Raw genomic sequence first — 16,557 nt, forward strand, 5'->3', positions numbered from 1 at the left:
TAAAAAGATTACATCCACCTCTTTACCCTGATCGAGGTTTGCACTTACTGTTTCTTAAAAAAACAAGTAAGTTGGTTTGACAGGATCTGTCCTTCACGAATCCATGTTGATTCCTTTTAATGATTTTATTGGCTTCAAGGAACTTCTGAATACTATCCCTTAGAATACCTTCCAGTACTTTCCCCACTATAGATGTACGACTAACTGGTCTATAGTTTCCCGGTTCAGCTTTACTTCCCTTTTTGAATATAGGCACTACTTCCGCTATACACCAGTCTTTGGGAACCATACCTGACATAACTGAATCCTTAAAGATCAAAAATAGCAGTCTTGCAAGTTCAGAGTGAAGCTCCATTAGAACCCTTGGGTGAATTCCATTAGGCCCCGGTGACTTATTAATCTTTAAATGTTTTAATCGGTCACAGACTACCTCCTCGCTTAAATAAGTACCTATCAGTGGATTATTCTCATTATTGAGGTTGTGTGTTAGTTCCTTAATTGGGTCCTCTCTAGTAAATACTGTTGAAAAAAAGTATGTCCGCTATGTCATTATCAGTTTTGATTAAGACTCCTGACTTGTCTTTTACAGGGCCTATACTCTCCTTCTTTAATCTCTTGCTATTAATGTATTTAAACAATTTTTTGGGATTCGCTTTGCTTTCCTGTGCTACTAGTTTTTCTGTTTCTACTTTAGCCGCTCTTATTTCTTTTTTGCATATTTTGTTACAGTCCTTATAGTGCTGAAATGATTCCGCATTCCCATAAGATTTGTATTTTTTAAATGCTCGCCTATTCTTGCCCATAAGTTCCTTTATTTTTTTATTAAGCCACATCGGTTTATTATTTTGAATACTTTTTTTGCTGCTCGTAGGAATAAATTTGAGTGTATTTTTAGCTAGTAGTGATTTTAATACATCCCATTTCTCTGTAGTATTTTTCCTAGAAACAAACCTTCCCAATCAATATCCCTTAGAGTTTTCCTCATCATTTCAAAGTTGGCTTTACAAAAGTTTAGAGTTCTAGTTGAGCCAGTATAGGACTCTTTATGAAAACTTACATTGAATGTGACCTTATTGTGGTCGCTGTTTCCTATGGGCTCCCCCACTTCAATATCTGATACCAATTCCCCATTGTTGGTTAATACCAGGTCTAAGATTGCATTGTACCTGGTGGGTTCCTCAATTAGTTGAACTAAGTAGTTATCATTAAGTGTGTTTAAAAACGTATTACCCCTAGCAGTATCACATTAATCTTTTTCCAGTTTATCTCTGGAGAGTTAAAATCTCTCATCACCACTATGTCACCTACTCCTGCTGCTCTTTCAATTTACCTCAGTAACAATTCCTAGTCAGATACATTGATACCAGGCGGCCTGTAGCATACCCCCAATACTAACTTTTTTATTCCCTATTCGCCACATGCAATTTCTACCCATAACGTCTCGAGCGTATCTACAGTCCCCTCCTGCAAATCCTCCCGTATATGAGGTTTTAAAAATGGTTTTACATAAAGACACCCCCCCTCCCTTTTTATTTAGACTGTCTCTCCTAAACAGCATATAGCCTTCTAGATTGACTGTCCAGTCATGAGATTCGTCCCACCAAGTTTCAGTAATGCCTATAATATCATACTGTTTACTTGCTGCAAGTATTTCTAGTTCGCCCTTTTTACCAGTAAGGCTTCTAGCGTTCACATACATACAACTAAGATAAGTATTTCCCTTTGCGTTAGGGACATCTTTCACCTTATGTAACAATGATGACTTGTAATCGTTATCGGTTAGTGCTTTGGTAAAACCTCTTTTAGTACCCATGTTGATACCTTTACCGGCTGCTCTAACCCTCCCCCCAACTTCTCCCCCATTTTGTTTACTACCGCCATCCCCACTATTCTAACTGCACGCCCCGTAGTTTCTTGCTAAACCCTCCCCCCGGCTCCTAGTTTAAAATCTCCATCCTTCCCCCCAAGCACCACTGCACCCTTCTCATTCAGGTGCAATCCATCACGACAAAAAAGATGGCGCCTGACTGAGAAGTCCGCCCAGTGTTCCAGGAACACGAACCCCTCTTTTCTGCACCAGTCTCTAAGCCACACATTTACCTCCCTAATCTCCCTCTGCCTCCCTGGACCTTACCTGGGCTTCCAGGGCAACCATTCGCACACATCTCGTGCAGATGTAATCACACTGGTACGGTTGCTCCAGGTGTGCGTACATCTTGCACGACAATCACAGCCCCACCCATAGTGTTTGTAAGGTCTAACTCCCTGTTACTCTCAACAGAAAAGAAGCAAATATATAAAATAAAAAATATATAAAAAATAAAAAATTAAATAAAATAAATAAATTAAGAAGACAAGTTGATCGCAGCAGCAAATTTGTTAGCAGTTGGGCAAAACCATGTGCACTACAGGGGGGCAGATATAACATGTGCAGAGAGAGTTAGATTTGGGTGGGATGTGTTCAAACTGAAATCTAAATTGCAGTGTAAAAATAAAGCAGAATCAAAATAACCCACCCAAATCTAACTCTCTCTGCAAGTGTTACATCTGCCACACCTGCAGTGCACATGGGTGGTCATTCCGAGTTGTTCGCTCGCTAGCAGTTTTTAGCAGCCGTGCAAACGCTATGCCGCCTCCCACTGGGAGTGTATTTTAGCTTAGCAGAAGTGTGAATGAAAGGATCGCAGAGCGGCTACAAAGTTTTTTTGTGCAGTTTCTGAGTAGCTCTAAACCTACTCAGCACTTGCGATCACTTCAGACTATTTAGTTCCTGTTCTGACATCACAAACACGCCCTGCGTTCACCCAGCCACGCCTGCATTTTTCCTGGCACGCCTGCGTTTTTCCCAACACTCCCTGAAAATGGTCAGTTGACACCCAGAAACGGCCACTTCATGTCAATCACTCTGCGGCCAGCAGTGCGACTGAAAAGCTTCTCTAGACCCAGTGTGAAACCACATCGGTTGTTGTAATAGTACGTCGTGCATGCGCATTGCGCCGCATATGCATGCGCATTGCGCCGCATATGCATGCGCAGAAGTGCCATTTTTTTGCCTCATCGCTACACAGCAAACGAATGCAGCTAGCGATCAACTCAGAATGACCACCATGGTTTTGCCCAACTGCTAACAAATTTGCTGCTGCGATCAACTCTGAATTACCCCCAGAGTCTACAGATATGCACCTTTGGTTAGTAAGTAATTAGTATTTTAAGTAATTGCCAAGGCATTATAGATCCTGTTCTATTACCAACCATGAACACCAAGATGGCTGCCTAACCTTCTGCATGCTCCGGATCATCTCCATATAACAGCTTAAATTCACCACAACTGACCTATGAATCATCATAAATATTGACTGACTTACCTTTAACTTGAACTACTCTACGCAGACATCTCATCAAAACCAACGGATTGCTTTCCTGTGCTGAGATACACACTAGATTGAAACCTCTGCATCTCTCCACTAAGAAGTCCTTCAGTTTGGAATCTACTGTAATCTGCATTGGACTTCCCAGACAAGGTACTGTGGACTACAACCTATCTTTGGCTCCATCCAGCCCCTCACTTAGACATCATTCACCTCTGTTCTCTGAGCAACAAATAACTGACTTCTTGCATTAATCAACTAATATTCAGCATATTCAGGCTCTGAATCACTGAAGGGTCACTTCTGTTCACTTCAATTTGCAGGAGCCATTTCACATGACACATGTTATCACTACCCCCACAAGAAATCTACTTCAAAGGCCTCTCACACTGAGATCTTTCACACCTACACAACAGGAATTGGATTCTAACACCTTTGCACAAGCCTGCTTGTTATTTTATTTACAGTATCACTTGTTTCAAATATACCCATTGTATTAAGGAGCAGCAATAGGTTACAGCAATGACGATTATAGCGATTACAATATAAGATGGGGCCGCAGATGGCTGCCTCAGAGCTATGCAGCTCAGCCAAAATACATGTTTCCCCTTGTCTTCCACTGCCCTTGTCCAAGTCGAAAAATATCATGCTTCACATTGCCATATATTAACCCCATGCACATGCCCGCTGCTCGTGCATATAGTCTGCTGTACGTGCACATGTCTGCAAATTGCGTACGCTCGCTCCGGCGAGTTCGCGCGGTATATGCGTATTTACGGTAGAGTTTATGAGCTTGTAGCGGGCGACTCGTTTATATTATATTTAACCCACATAGCGTGTTTTGTAGGTAATATTCCCTTTAATAATATCTGTAAGTATGTTTAGTGTAAATGGTTCGTGGACAAGGGAATTCCTCTTTGCATGATACAAAGGGTCAGACAGGGTCTGAACAGTGGTGTTTAGTACCTATCTGAAGAGTATTTTATTAAAAACAATCCGGTGTTGGTTAGGAAGAGATAAATCGCTCCTGCGTATAGTTATGTTTAAAAGAAGTTTATGGACATTTACAGTATTTGCAGTTCATTACACATGCAGGGGGAATCCAGAGGATGCCTCCCACCTGAGCAGTTGAAGAGAGACACATCCCCCCCGTACGAACCCACCTATGACCTTTTGTTATAGTGCAAAGAGACATTCCTGTGCCCAATGAACAATGAGATTGTAGGGACCATTGTATTGTGAATGTAGGCTGTAAATATAAGGATCACCATTGCTGGGGCAGCACACACTCTCTACAAAGGTTTTCATCATTGATTAACTTAGAGCTGGATTCCAGATGAGCGCCTGCGATTCATTCCCACGTGTGTAAGTTTTTCTCTGCGGCTATTTCGTTACTCTGTATATATGCAATTGTTCCTTTGTAGCTAACCTATAAGTGTTTGCCATTTATCCTCTTTCTGTTTATTTGTATTTGCAATCGTTTGCTAATGTTTGTATTTCTGCTTAGTTATTGTGTTTAGGTATTAATGTTAGTTTTGTAGTGTATAAGCTGTTAACTGTACTTTTCCTTTTTTACATACTAAAATCGTCAGTAAAGGTTTTGGAACCTTACAAGGTAGAGTGTGTTCATCATTACATTGCTAAGGGTATACTGAACGTCTTAATCGCTCCAACAGCTTTCATATGATAAGGGTTAATCAGCGTTGCATTGTGGTAATATTACAGTAATAAGGTTTACAGCATAAGCATATCCTTTCAGTGTGTTGCTAGCAAGGATTACTGAGTGTCATTTTGTGAGCGTCTGCGCCGCTCGTGTTCTCGTGGGCACAGTGTCTGCTACGCTATAAGCGTACCATTACGGTACTTCATACGCCAATTGCGTACTGAGTCTGGTATAAATATATAGTGAATGTTATAAGGTAAAGAATAGGCTTTATCAATTGGGGGCAAGTCCGGTCCACCTCATATCCGTAGTCAAGCGAAAACGCGCAGACTTTATCGATCAGCAAAGGGCGGAAAGGTGGTATCTTGTAGTGCTGATCAGATGAGCGTCTGCGTCTGATTCTCTTGGTTTGTAGGGATGCTGGTGGAATCCGAAGAAGGTAAGAACATTAAGCTATTGTCTTTTTAAATCTGGTTTTAATTTCTATTTGGTGCCAACTGCACACGCAGATTGGATTGCTTGTCTGTTTAAATAGGTTTAAAAGTATTTTTAATCGCTCTGCATAGCTTGATAGTTTTATTTTTAACCCAGGCCCAAAATAACTTCAGGGGCTTGTATGATGATTTTCTTTGTGACAAAAGAAGCCGCATGGTCTGTCCTCCATTTCACTTCATGGATGTGGAAGGGGGAGGAGCAGCGGCCATTTTGGGAATAATCAGCCATCCATCGTCAAAAAAAAAGAAATCACCATTTATGAGTTTCCAATGCATTTAGTTAATCCATATCTTAATCAATTATAAATAGTTTAGATAGAGTTTAATGTAAGTTAATAGTAAAATTAATATTTGATGTAAGAACGACACACAGAAATAAAACAAAGTTGTTGGTTTTTTTTCTCTCCCTTCAAGAGTCTGTTTAACTCTGCTACTTGTGAGATGGGCCATTAAAATGCAAATGAACCTGTGTAACTGTTTTTTTTTCTCCTAGCAGTGAAGGAAATCGCCTTCACAGATAGTTAAAAGCACATTCATATGCAAACTAGAAGTACTGAATAAGGTCTCATAGATGTAATATTATATGTGTGTGACATCAATGTATGTTATTAGATTAATTTAGAATTGCATTTTCATCTGTGTTTTTTCACCTATCTACCTTCCTGTTTGCCATTTGCATTGATAACGTGCTGAGAAGGATTTGTTGCTATTTGTAGTTAAAAGTAAAAATTAATATTTAAGGGAGTATTTTTAAAACACGCACACAGCCTGGTCTAATATAAGTTGATACAATGAAATCTGTGTGGTTTTCGGTAAATGATTATAGCTAAATATCATTTGCATTTATAGAAACGTGTTATTTGCGTTACTGTGAGCATATCTGGCTTTTTGCATGCGTGTCTCGGGCAACGTGCGAGATTACGTACGCAAACACAAAGGCCTACACACGTGGCGTGTTTACGCAACGCAGAGTGCAGATACGCCCACTAGATACAAATCACACGATAGCATTGTTTTAGTAGGCGATACGGAAGCAACGCGATAATAGCACAAATTGATTTCAGTTTCCAAAATTAAGTTTAAATACCTTACTTTACTGTAATGCCTCTGGGGAGAGCTATCAGATTACGGGAAATTATTTTTCTGATCAGAAAACTATAGAATGATAGTGGGTTGAAAACGGTATGAGTGTATTGAACTCCTCTTGGTGAAGTCTTGGTGAAGTCTTGGTGAAATCTTGGTGAAATCTTGATGAAATCTTGGTGAAGTCTTGGTGAAGTAAGTCTTGGTGAAGTCTTGGTGAATCACGGTCTAGGTGAATACGTGATGAGCACGGTCTAGGTGAAAACGTGCGTGCACGGTCTTGGTTTACACGTGCGACGAAGTGTGATAATTTTGTGGTATAACACTCCGGCTGTTCTGGAGCACAGTAGGGAGACTCCAATGATCCTACCATTTATAGGCAACAAGTGTCTATAAGTGGTATGATTGGACCGCACGGTTGAATGTGTGACCAATAACGCAACGTGATATGAGGTCGTTCAATTGCCCTCATGCGTGTTGTAGGGAGCACATGCAAGCGTGATTTGTGTAAGAGATAAAGGTAGGGAATTTTAGGGCCTGCAACGACTACACGTGTCTGCTAAAAAAAAAAAAAAGGCGGAACCGTGATACTCGGAGCAGAAGAAGCTGGTGGAAGAGCTTGGAAAACTCCCACCGTAGACTTCTGTGTTTGGTGCATTTTAGGAAGTTTTTCTGTGTTAAAAAGGTCCACAATGGAAGCCAAGTGCACAACACAGGGACGTTTAGCAGTCAGGGTTCAGACTGAAGAGGCTTGCAGACACCGAGGGTCTGCTCGGTTAGTGATGTGGGGGTAGTATGGTCCCCACACTGAGACCTTTTGTGATGAATGGACACGAATGACTGTGGGGGATAAAGCACCATTTCCTGGGATAGGTAGTTTTGACTCAGAGGTATTACATGATTTAAGGAGAAGGATCTGTCTCATAAAATCCGGGAAGCAACGAATTAGACATTATGATTGTTTACAGTTATGGCAACGGGAAGGTGAGATACAAGGAGGATTAGCTTACACAGCTGACTCTCACTTTGGTAAGAAAAATATGGCAACAGGAGAACAAATGGCTGCACAGAATGGTACACTGGTATATGATAAAAATGCACGTAGCAACTGTATTAATAATGATGGTAGTAGTAAATGTAACAATGATAAAAGTAAAACTGTTAAATGTACAACTGTTAACCCGTGCAAGTTGCACCCCATGTTAAACTTCCCTCAGGATTACAAGCAAGAAAGTGAGCCCAGCACGATGTCGGCACCTTTTCCAGCAGCCATCATACAAGACATCCAGGTGGACGCGACCCAATCGCTAAAGGCAGTAGTCAAACCCCCTAACGGAGGGTCAGGTGAGGTCGTGTCCACAGGTAAGTACGGTGTTATATATCACGCACAAAAATGTACCTCATATTGTAGAACCAACACAAGATGATGTGGTTGAATTTAATCCTGTCAGGGTAATCACAGTCCCCAATGGGAAGACTGACGCTCAGGGAATCACTCCCGCCAGGAACGGTGCAATGCACCGTCCATGGTCCCGGACAGAATTGAGAGCAATTATGTCTGAATTCCCTGATCCTAGGAAAGATCTAGTTGCATGTCAGAGATTTATTAAAGAACTAGGAAACTCCACAGAACCCACCAGCAAAGGTTGGCGGACAGTGCTGAGGGCATGTTTGCCCTCCTATGTTGACCTTGCGAAATTTATAACTGATTGTAAGTTAAACGCAGAAGTACCTCATACGGAGGAATACAATCAGGAAAATATTAAGCAAATCAACCTACAGTTAGGAGTATACTTCCCAGCCGTTGTCGAGTGGAACAAAATCTTCTCCATAAGACAAAGAGAAGGGGAAAGTACTTCTGATTATTTCAATCGAGCACTGCAAGAAATGGCTAGAGACACTGGGATCACGGACATTGAGGAAAATGCACAGCATAGAGAGATAGCGGGTAAAGTATTAATGGATGGTTTAAAGGTAGTATTGAGAACAAGGGTACAGACCACCAACCCAAACTGGAGAAATATCTTGGTGGCTGCATTAAGAAAGTCCGCTGTTGGGCATGATCAAAACATCAGCAAGCACAGGGAGGCACAGGGAGGTAAGAAGCCTCAGATCCCTGTGGGTAAGTCAAAGGTGATAAGATGTTATAATTGCCAGAGGGAAGGTCATTTTGCACGAAATTGTAGGTTTTGAAGATACACACAAGGTAGATAAACCCCCTAGAAAAAAAAAACATGAGCAAAGTCATGATACACGAAATTGTAATCAGGAATCTCCTAGGAAGAAGTTTGGGCCGCACCTGTAATGTGCAGTCAGTAAAGTTGATCATTAGTCGTGACAGTAAGCCTGAGGTTACAGCTAATGAAATTGGGAGGTCATTCCTTGTAAACACAGGGACGGCCGGGTAAGCTTTGTAATTTATCTGTAAATGTTTCTTTTTCCCATCTCTGACGTTCACCATGACAGCTCCAACGTCACATGACTACTTGGTCTTTTCAGAGGTCTACCCAACCCCAGTATGTCCTACCAGCATTGTTGTGTCCTGGCCAGGCAAAAAAAAGGGTGGAGTGTGGAAATACTGGTGGGGGAGACTGTGCAAAGATACCAATGGACGTGTTGATGTGACAGCCTGATGGTGAATGGAAGATCTGACAATGTTTTTTTTGTTGTGTCTTATGTAACATATATATATTGTTATCTCTCTTTAGTTTTTTCTCATGTTTTCATGCGTTACAGATGGTATGTCACACATCAGTAAGACAAATGGTAATGCAAGATTTATTCTCCTTACAGAAAGATCGCTGAGTCAGAAAGAATATTGCATCACCGGAATGTTCGTATGGAAGACTGAGAGACAGCACCTTTGAGATGACGACAGAGCAAGAAGAACAACAAGACTAGAAGACAAGAAAAAAAAAAATCATCGTAACATTTTTCTCTCCCCTCAATTATTTTCTGTACCCCCATTACAAATTTATCTTTCTCCTCCTGTAAGATGGACTCACCCCAAGAGACTGCAGTCCGTGTTTTCCTGTTGACCCTGTTGTTGACTAGAGCAGTCTGTTTCGGTGAGAGTACCAGTGAGGTTGTGAAGGATTGTTAGCTGAAGAGAACTGCATCTGTAGGCATTGTGACAGCATAGTCGAGGATGGGTGCATCAAGAAATGTCAGTCCAGTTTTAATATTCACATGGACCGGCATCCATTGAGTGACTATCACTCCTTAGTGGGTAAAGTGTTAAACCAGACAGACTGTTGGGTATGCTCTCAAGTACCTCAAGGTCATAGCAAATCAGGACTAGTACCATTCCCTTTATCTGTAGGAGAGGTACTTGAGTTAAGTGGTGGGAGGCCGGTGGACAAGAGGTTTAATATCTCTAGTCCTCCTAGTTTGAAGCTCCACCAATATCATGTGGATAGGTCCTTAGTATGCTTTAACATTTCCAATCCCCGAAAGCCGGGAAATTGGGAAGTGTCATGGAGTAATCAAACCATGACATTTTCACATAGAGCCGATAGAATGCCCATAGATTCAGAGCTTATACGCCAGATAGCCAACAGTGGAAAATATTTCCGGTATAGGTACACTCTAGGAAGTAGGACCATGCGAGTTGGAGAAGTATCACCAGGATACTGTGCACATATCGTACAACCGGATACGTGTACTAGACAGATGGGAGAATTAGGGTTAGGAGATTTCACATGGAAAATTTGTAACATGGTAATGTCATACTCCGTCCCATATGTTCTCCCCGATGATGCATATTTCATATGCGGGAGGAAGGCGTATAAGTGCCTTGCCCCAAACTCAGAGGGATTGTGTTACATTGAAAAAGTACTGCCTGAAGTAATGACTGTATCCCATATCAAAATGAAAGATATTCACCGCGGTGCCCAAGCTCCTTATACTCACACTCACTACGAGCACGTCGTTAAACGGCACCTGATAGAAAGGACAGAGCATCCGGCCTCTGATTTGATCCATAAATCCACCGGGATTCAATTCCTACTCGCATTAGATATCACTCGTACCGCCAGAGGAGTGATAAATTATAGATATATAGCTGCGCTAGCAAACTTGTTAGACAATATCACCGAAATGTATGACGACACGTTCAGGTATACCGGGAGAGAGTTACAAGCCTACAAAACAGAGCTGGTTCAGCATAGGATGATTCTCAATTACCTCACAGCAGTGACAGGCGGGTATTGTGTTACCCTAGCAACTCAGTATGGAGTAAAGTGCTGCACGTATATTACAAACAGCACTGAGGACCCGGCCGAGGTCATAGACCAAAAGATGGATGACATTTTGCAATTGAAGTGGGAGTTTCAAAGGAGGCATAATCTCACTCTCGTTGCTGTGGGTAATGAGCTGACCGGTTGGGTGTCATGGTTGAACCCACGAAATTGGTTCTCTGGTTTAGGAGAATGGGCCCAAGGCATTATAATGGATGTAGGGAAATTTCTCTTGTGTATTCTGGGAGTCGTCATATTGGTTGGTCTGATATTTAGATGCGTTCGGACTTTAGCGAAGTGTAAACGTAGTACCAGAGTGATGAGTCTGAGGAGCAAGGAGACTGTAATACCAATTGGTTTAATTTACGACCCAACGATTGAGACAATGTTGTGATGAAAATGTGATTCCACGGTCCGTTTCTTTCACCCGTTTCTCCTTTGTTTTCCTCCAAGGAACAAGGACATCCACTTGGAAGAAGAATTTGACAACCTCTTTTATACAGACCATTGATGAATTGTGTCATAGACACCCAATACTTTTAGTGACTGTAACTATCTACTGGAAACCCAATACTTTAGAGACTGTAATTTTATGGACACTGGAAAAGCTTTTGTTCACCACTTACAGCAAAAGCACCGAGAGACATCAGACAACATGTACATCAAGACAAGACATCAACAAGACCCCAATCGGCGACTGTCTATTAAAACTCACATAGTATATGACTGCATTTATAACGATTGTTTCTTATCTTCATCTCTACAACCTCCAGGTAGTATCCCACATAGTCGACAGGTGATATTCACATACTAGCATCCACATACTCTTCCCCCTTCATGTATCATCAACTAATGTGCACCCCATTTGTTGTAACCAAAAGCCGATAAGAGCTCGGTAGAGTTTGACAGCCCATCCACAGACCCTTAATATGGGATAAGAAGGATTCAAATGTATACTTCGCAATACCTCGAAGCTTGATTTAGAACACGTACGGCACGATGATACATGACCCCTCAGACATGGATTCATACACACATGCTTTACTATCTCACTAGGTCATATCTTTCCCACCTTCTCCTCTCCTCCCTTTACCCAATCATAAAAAGGTATTTACATGATGACATATATTTTTCTGTTTGAATTGTTTAGGAAGTGGCAGTTATTGATGACTGCCAAAGGGTGGACTGTCAAAGTCGAAAAATATCATGCTTCACATTGCCATATATTAACCCCATGCACATGCCCGCTGCTCGTGCATATAGTCTGCTGTACGTGCACATGTCCGCAAATTGCGTACGCTCGCTCCGGCGAGTACGCGCGGTATATGAGTATTTACGGTAGAGTTTATGAGCTTGTAGCGGGCGACTCGTTTATAGTATATTTAACCCACATAGCGTGTTTTGTAGGTAATATTCCCTTTAATAATATCTGTAAGTATGTGTTAGGATCTCCTGTTCTGTACTGCCACGTCACCATGGCAACCGGGAGGCAAGTGTTAGCGAAGTAACCTGAGCGCAGCTGATACTCCGGTCCGGGTTTTTACTGTGTTGTGGTTACAGGCTCTGTGCACGGCAGGGAATCCGGCGCTGGTTTTGTGCTCACAGTCTGTGAGGTCTGAGTGGGGCGTGGACAGCACCTGCTATATAAACCATCCTCTCAGGTTAGGCAAATGCTGCTGAATCTTTGTATGTTAGTCAGTTCCAGAGAGTTAGCTAGTACTGTGTGACTTTGTATTTACTTGTTGCTTACTGCGAATAGGCCTTGGGATTCGGTACTTCATTCTGCCAATCCGGACCTAGCAGTAAGAATGGAGTCAGTTGTTTAACCTGCTGGGGTTCTTTTGCTATTCTGTGAACCCAGCAGGTTTGCGGCTGTACTCTCAGACCTGCTTGCTTAATCCTCCCTCACTGTGTAGGGCGTCCAGGTGTCAGTTTAGTGGCAGTAAGCTGAACCTGTGCCCTGCAAGTGGGGGCTAGGATTGTGGATACTCTCCTTGTGTCTATATTTCTATCTCTGACCAAGGAGTTTATTCCCACACCCGTTGGTAACCCTTTGGGGTTTTTCCTGTTGCTCTTAGCAACATCATTTTGGGTGCTCCACATGTTAAATCACTACATCTCGCTTCATTGTCCGCTCTATTCCATCTGAGCATTTCTGACACTAGGGAGACACCCAATTCCTGAGCCTTTGGGCTTCCCCGTTCATTTTGTGTTTATTAGTTATTCCATCACCTCCTGTGTATGTTGTGTTATACTGTCTGTGAGTTCGTTTTGCCTCGCATCCCTCTCTGTTCATACACCGGTATACTCCTGTTAGCACTGGTGTGCGTAACATATTCAGCAGCCCTGTTGAAATTTTGTGGGAATATGGAGCATACCCCTCAAAATACTTTGCAACAGGTGGTCGATCAGGTGCAGGTCCTGACTCGACAATTTAAAGAGATGTCCATTAAAATGAACACCCCGCAGGCCGCTAGCGGAGCTCCCGCAGCAGCAGCGGCAAGTTTAGTGGTTAAGGAGCCGAAAGTAAATCTCCCGGATCGTTTTTCTGGAGATCGCTCGCAGTTTTTTTGTTTCAAGGAGAGCTGTAAGCTATATTTCAGGCTTAGGCCCCAGTCTTCTGGGTCGGAGATTCAGCGGGTGGGCATGGTGATTTCCTTGCTACAAGGAGACCCACAGGTCTGGGCATATGGGTTGCAGCCTGACTGTCCGTCGCTTAAAAGTGTTGATGTTTTTTTTACGGCACTGGGCATTTTGTATGATGACCCTGACAAGATGGCTTCAGCCGAGGCTCAGATTACGGTTCTTAAGCAAGGGCGACGGCCAGCTGAGGTTTACAGTACGGAGTTTCGGAGGTTGGCTCATGATACCCAGTGGAATGACCAAGCCCTGAGAAACCAGTACCGAAGGGGCCTTTCTGACCAGATAAAGGACCAACTGGTACAATATCCCTCGCCTGATAGCTTAGATCAGCTCATGCAGTTATCCATCCGGGTGGATAGACGGCTGAGAGAGCGTAGGCTTGAAAGGGAGACCGCAGTTTCCTTTTTTCCCAAGGGAAACTCAGACTCTGAGGAATATTCCGAGGAGCCTATGCAGATTGGGGCTACCCGCCTCTCCTAGCGTGAGAAGACGCGGAGGAGACAGCAGGGTTTGTGTTTGTACTGTGGGAATTAAAGGCATGTCGTAGTATCATGCCCAGAAAAGCCGGAAAACTTCAGGGCCTGAGGGTGATGGGAAATATCCTGTCAGGCCAGAAGTCAGATTTTCCCAAAAAGACTTTTCTCATTCCGGTGACTTTGGAGATCCTCGGTCAAACTGTCAAGACTGAGGCCTTTGTTGACAGTGGGGCCGATGGGGTTTTCATGGACCGTCAATTCGCCCTGGAACACTCTGTTCCCTCAGTACCTTTGGCATCAGAGATTGAGATCTGTGGGTTAAACGGGAAACCATTGTCCCAGGGTAAAATTACCTCCTGCACCAGCCAAATTCCTTTGTTTATTGGAGCCATACACTCTGAAAAATTGTCTTTCTATGTGACTGTCTGTTCTTTTGCCCCATTGGTTTTGGGGTTACCCTGGTTAAGGGCCCGTAACCCTCAATTTAACTTGGTCTCTGGGGAGATTCTTAGTTGGGGTAGTGATTGTTTCAGGAGTTGCTTGAGCCTTCCAGTCAGGCTCTCGCAGCTAAGTTTGCCAGGATTGCCAGGATGTTATGCAGATTTTGCGGATGTGTTCTCCAAAAAAGTTGCGGAGGTACTACCTCCCCATCGCCCCTATGACTGTGCCATTGATTTGTTGCCGGATGCTAAGCTTCCCAAGAGCAGGTTGTACTCCCTGTCACGTCCTGAGACTCAGGCTATGGCAGAGTACATTCAGGAGAACTTGGCTAAGGGATTTATCAGACCCTCACAGTCCCCAGTTGGGTCGGGGTTCTACTTCGTGGGTAAAAAGGACGGTTCGTTGCGACCCTGCATCGACTTCAGGGAATTGAACCGTATCACGATTAAGAACTCGTACCCACTGCCTCTCATTTCTGTTTTGTTTGACCAGCTTCGTACTGCCACCATTTTTTCTAAGATTGACCTACGCGGTGCTTACAATCTAATCCGAATAAGAGAGGGGGATGAATGGAAGACTGCCTTTATTACCCACTCAGGGCATTATGAATATTTGGTGATGCCTTTTGGGCTCTCTAATGCCCCGGCAGTCTTCCAGGAATTCATGAACGATGTGCTCAGGGAATATTTGGATAGATTTTTAGTTGTTTATCTAGATGACATCCTAATCTTCTCCCATTCCCTGGAGGAACATCGGAAGCATGTACGCTTAGTCCTCCAGAAACTCAGAGACCACCTGTCACGATCCGGGTATCGGGACGCCATTACCTGCCGTTTAGGTGTCTTCTGAGACTGGCCCAGCATTCCAAATCCGGATTTCATCTGTGTCAACACTCTGCACATCCCTCCTGTCATTCTGAGACACTACCACAGCGGCGCCATGTTTGAATCCAACATGGCGTCTCCCGTCCTCCGCGGCCTCCGCCGCCGTTACTGTGTTATTGCTGCAGGTTCTCAGAATCATGTATCATGCCTGCCGCGGCCTCTGCTGCCCTCCAAGTGTCTCAGCATATGGCTGTCATCTGGCGTCTCCTGTCCTCCGCGGCCGGTGCCGCCATTATCACTATGTTGGCACATTTCATTCCAAACTAGGTTTTCCCTCCAGGTTCCAGCATGGGCGCAGCCATGTTGGATTTGATCACATGCTCCAATTCCTCCAATCCACCATCTCTGGAATCTGCATAATTGCCCAGCCAATGCCTGCATAGCAGCAGGTATAAGTATCCTGTGTCTGGGCCAGATAGATGTCAGTGCTTTGAATGTCATACCTTGTTCCAGTCTCTCTCTCCTGTGGTTTGTTTCTCCAGGTTCCAGCTCCTGTCTCCAGCATCCACAAAGAGACCCGCACCTGCTTTCCATCCTGCGGTGCAGCCTGACTTTGCAATCCTCTGTGACTGATCCAGCTTTCAGCTATTACCTCGTTTGCTTCCAGCTTCCAAGCTTGCAGCTATTAACCCATCTGTTTCCAGCAACCTGCTTCCAACAGAATTCAGCCTCCTTAAAGAGCCGGTGTTCTCCCAGCGGATTTCTACTTACCAGCAGTATCCACTACCACCGGTAACCACTCTTCATTTCATCTGTTTCCACGCACCCTAGCATCTTTTAGTTTTAACTCCGTGTCTCCACCATCTGGCTGGTTCCGTCCAGTGACTCCTACAGTGCATTCCAGTTACCAGCATCATCTCATACACCTACTGGCATGTTCCTCGGTTATCTCCACTACTACAGCCTGGCCTGGTAAGGTTATTCTACCAAAGGACTATAACACCTGTTCTGCAACCTACCAGTGCCCTGTGATACCTTTTATGGTTTAGTGATCCAGGAACTGTATTATCTGCCACTGCTAATTCTGACTATGAACACTGTTGTGATTATACGGAGTCTGTTTAATAAACTTTCATTTGACTTTTAACTAGAGATGAGCGCCGGAAATTTTTCGGGTTTTGTGTTTTGGTTTTGGGTTCGGTTCCGCGGCCGTGTTTTGGGTTCGACCGCGTTTTGGCAAAACCTCACCGAATTTTTTTTGTCGGATTCGGGTGTGTTTTGGATTCGGGTGTTTTTTTCAAAAAACCCTAAAAAACAGCTTAAATCA

This window comes from Pseudophryne corroboree, chromosome 5, assembly GCF_028390025.1.
Source record: "Pseudophryne corroboree isolate aPseCor3 chromosome 5, aPseCor3.hap2, whole genome shotgun sequence".
In the NCBI taxonomy this organism is placed as follows: Eukaryota; Metazoa; Chordata; class Amphibia; order Anura; family Myobatrachidae; genus Pseudophryne; species Pseudophryne corroboree.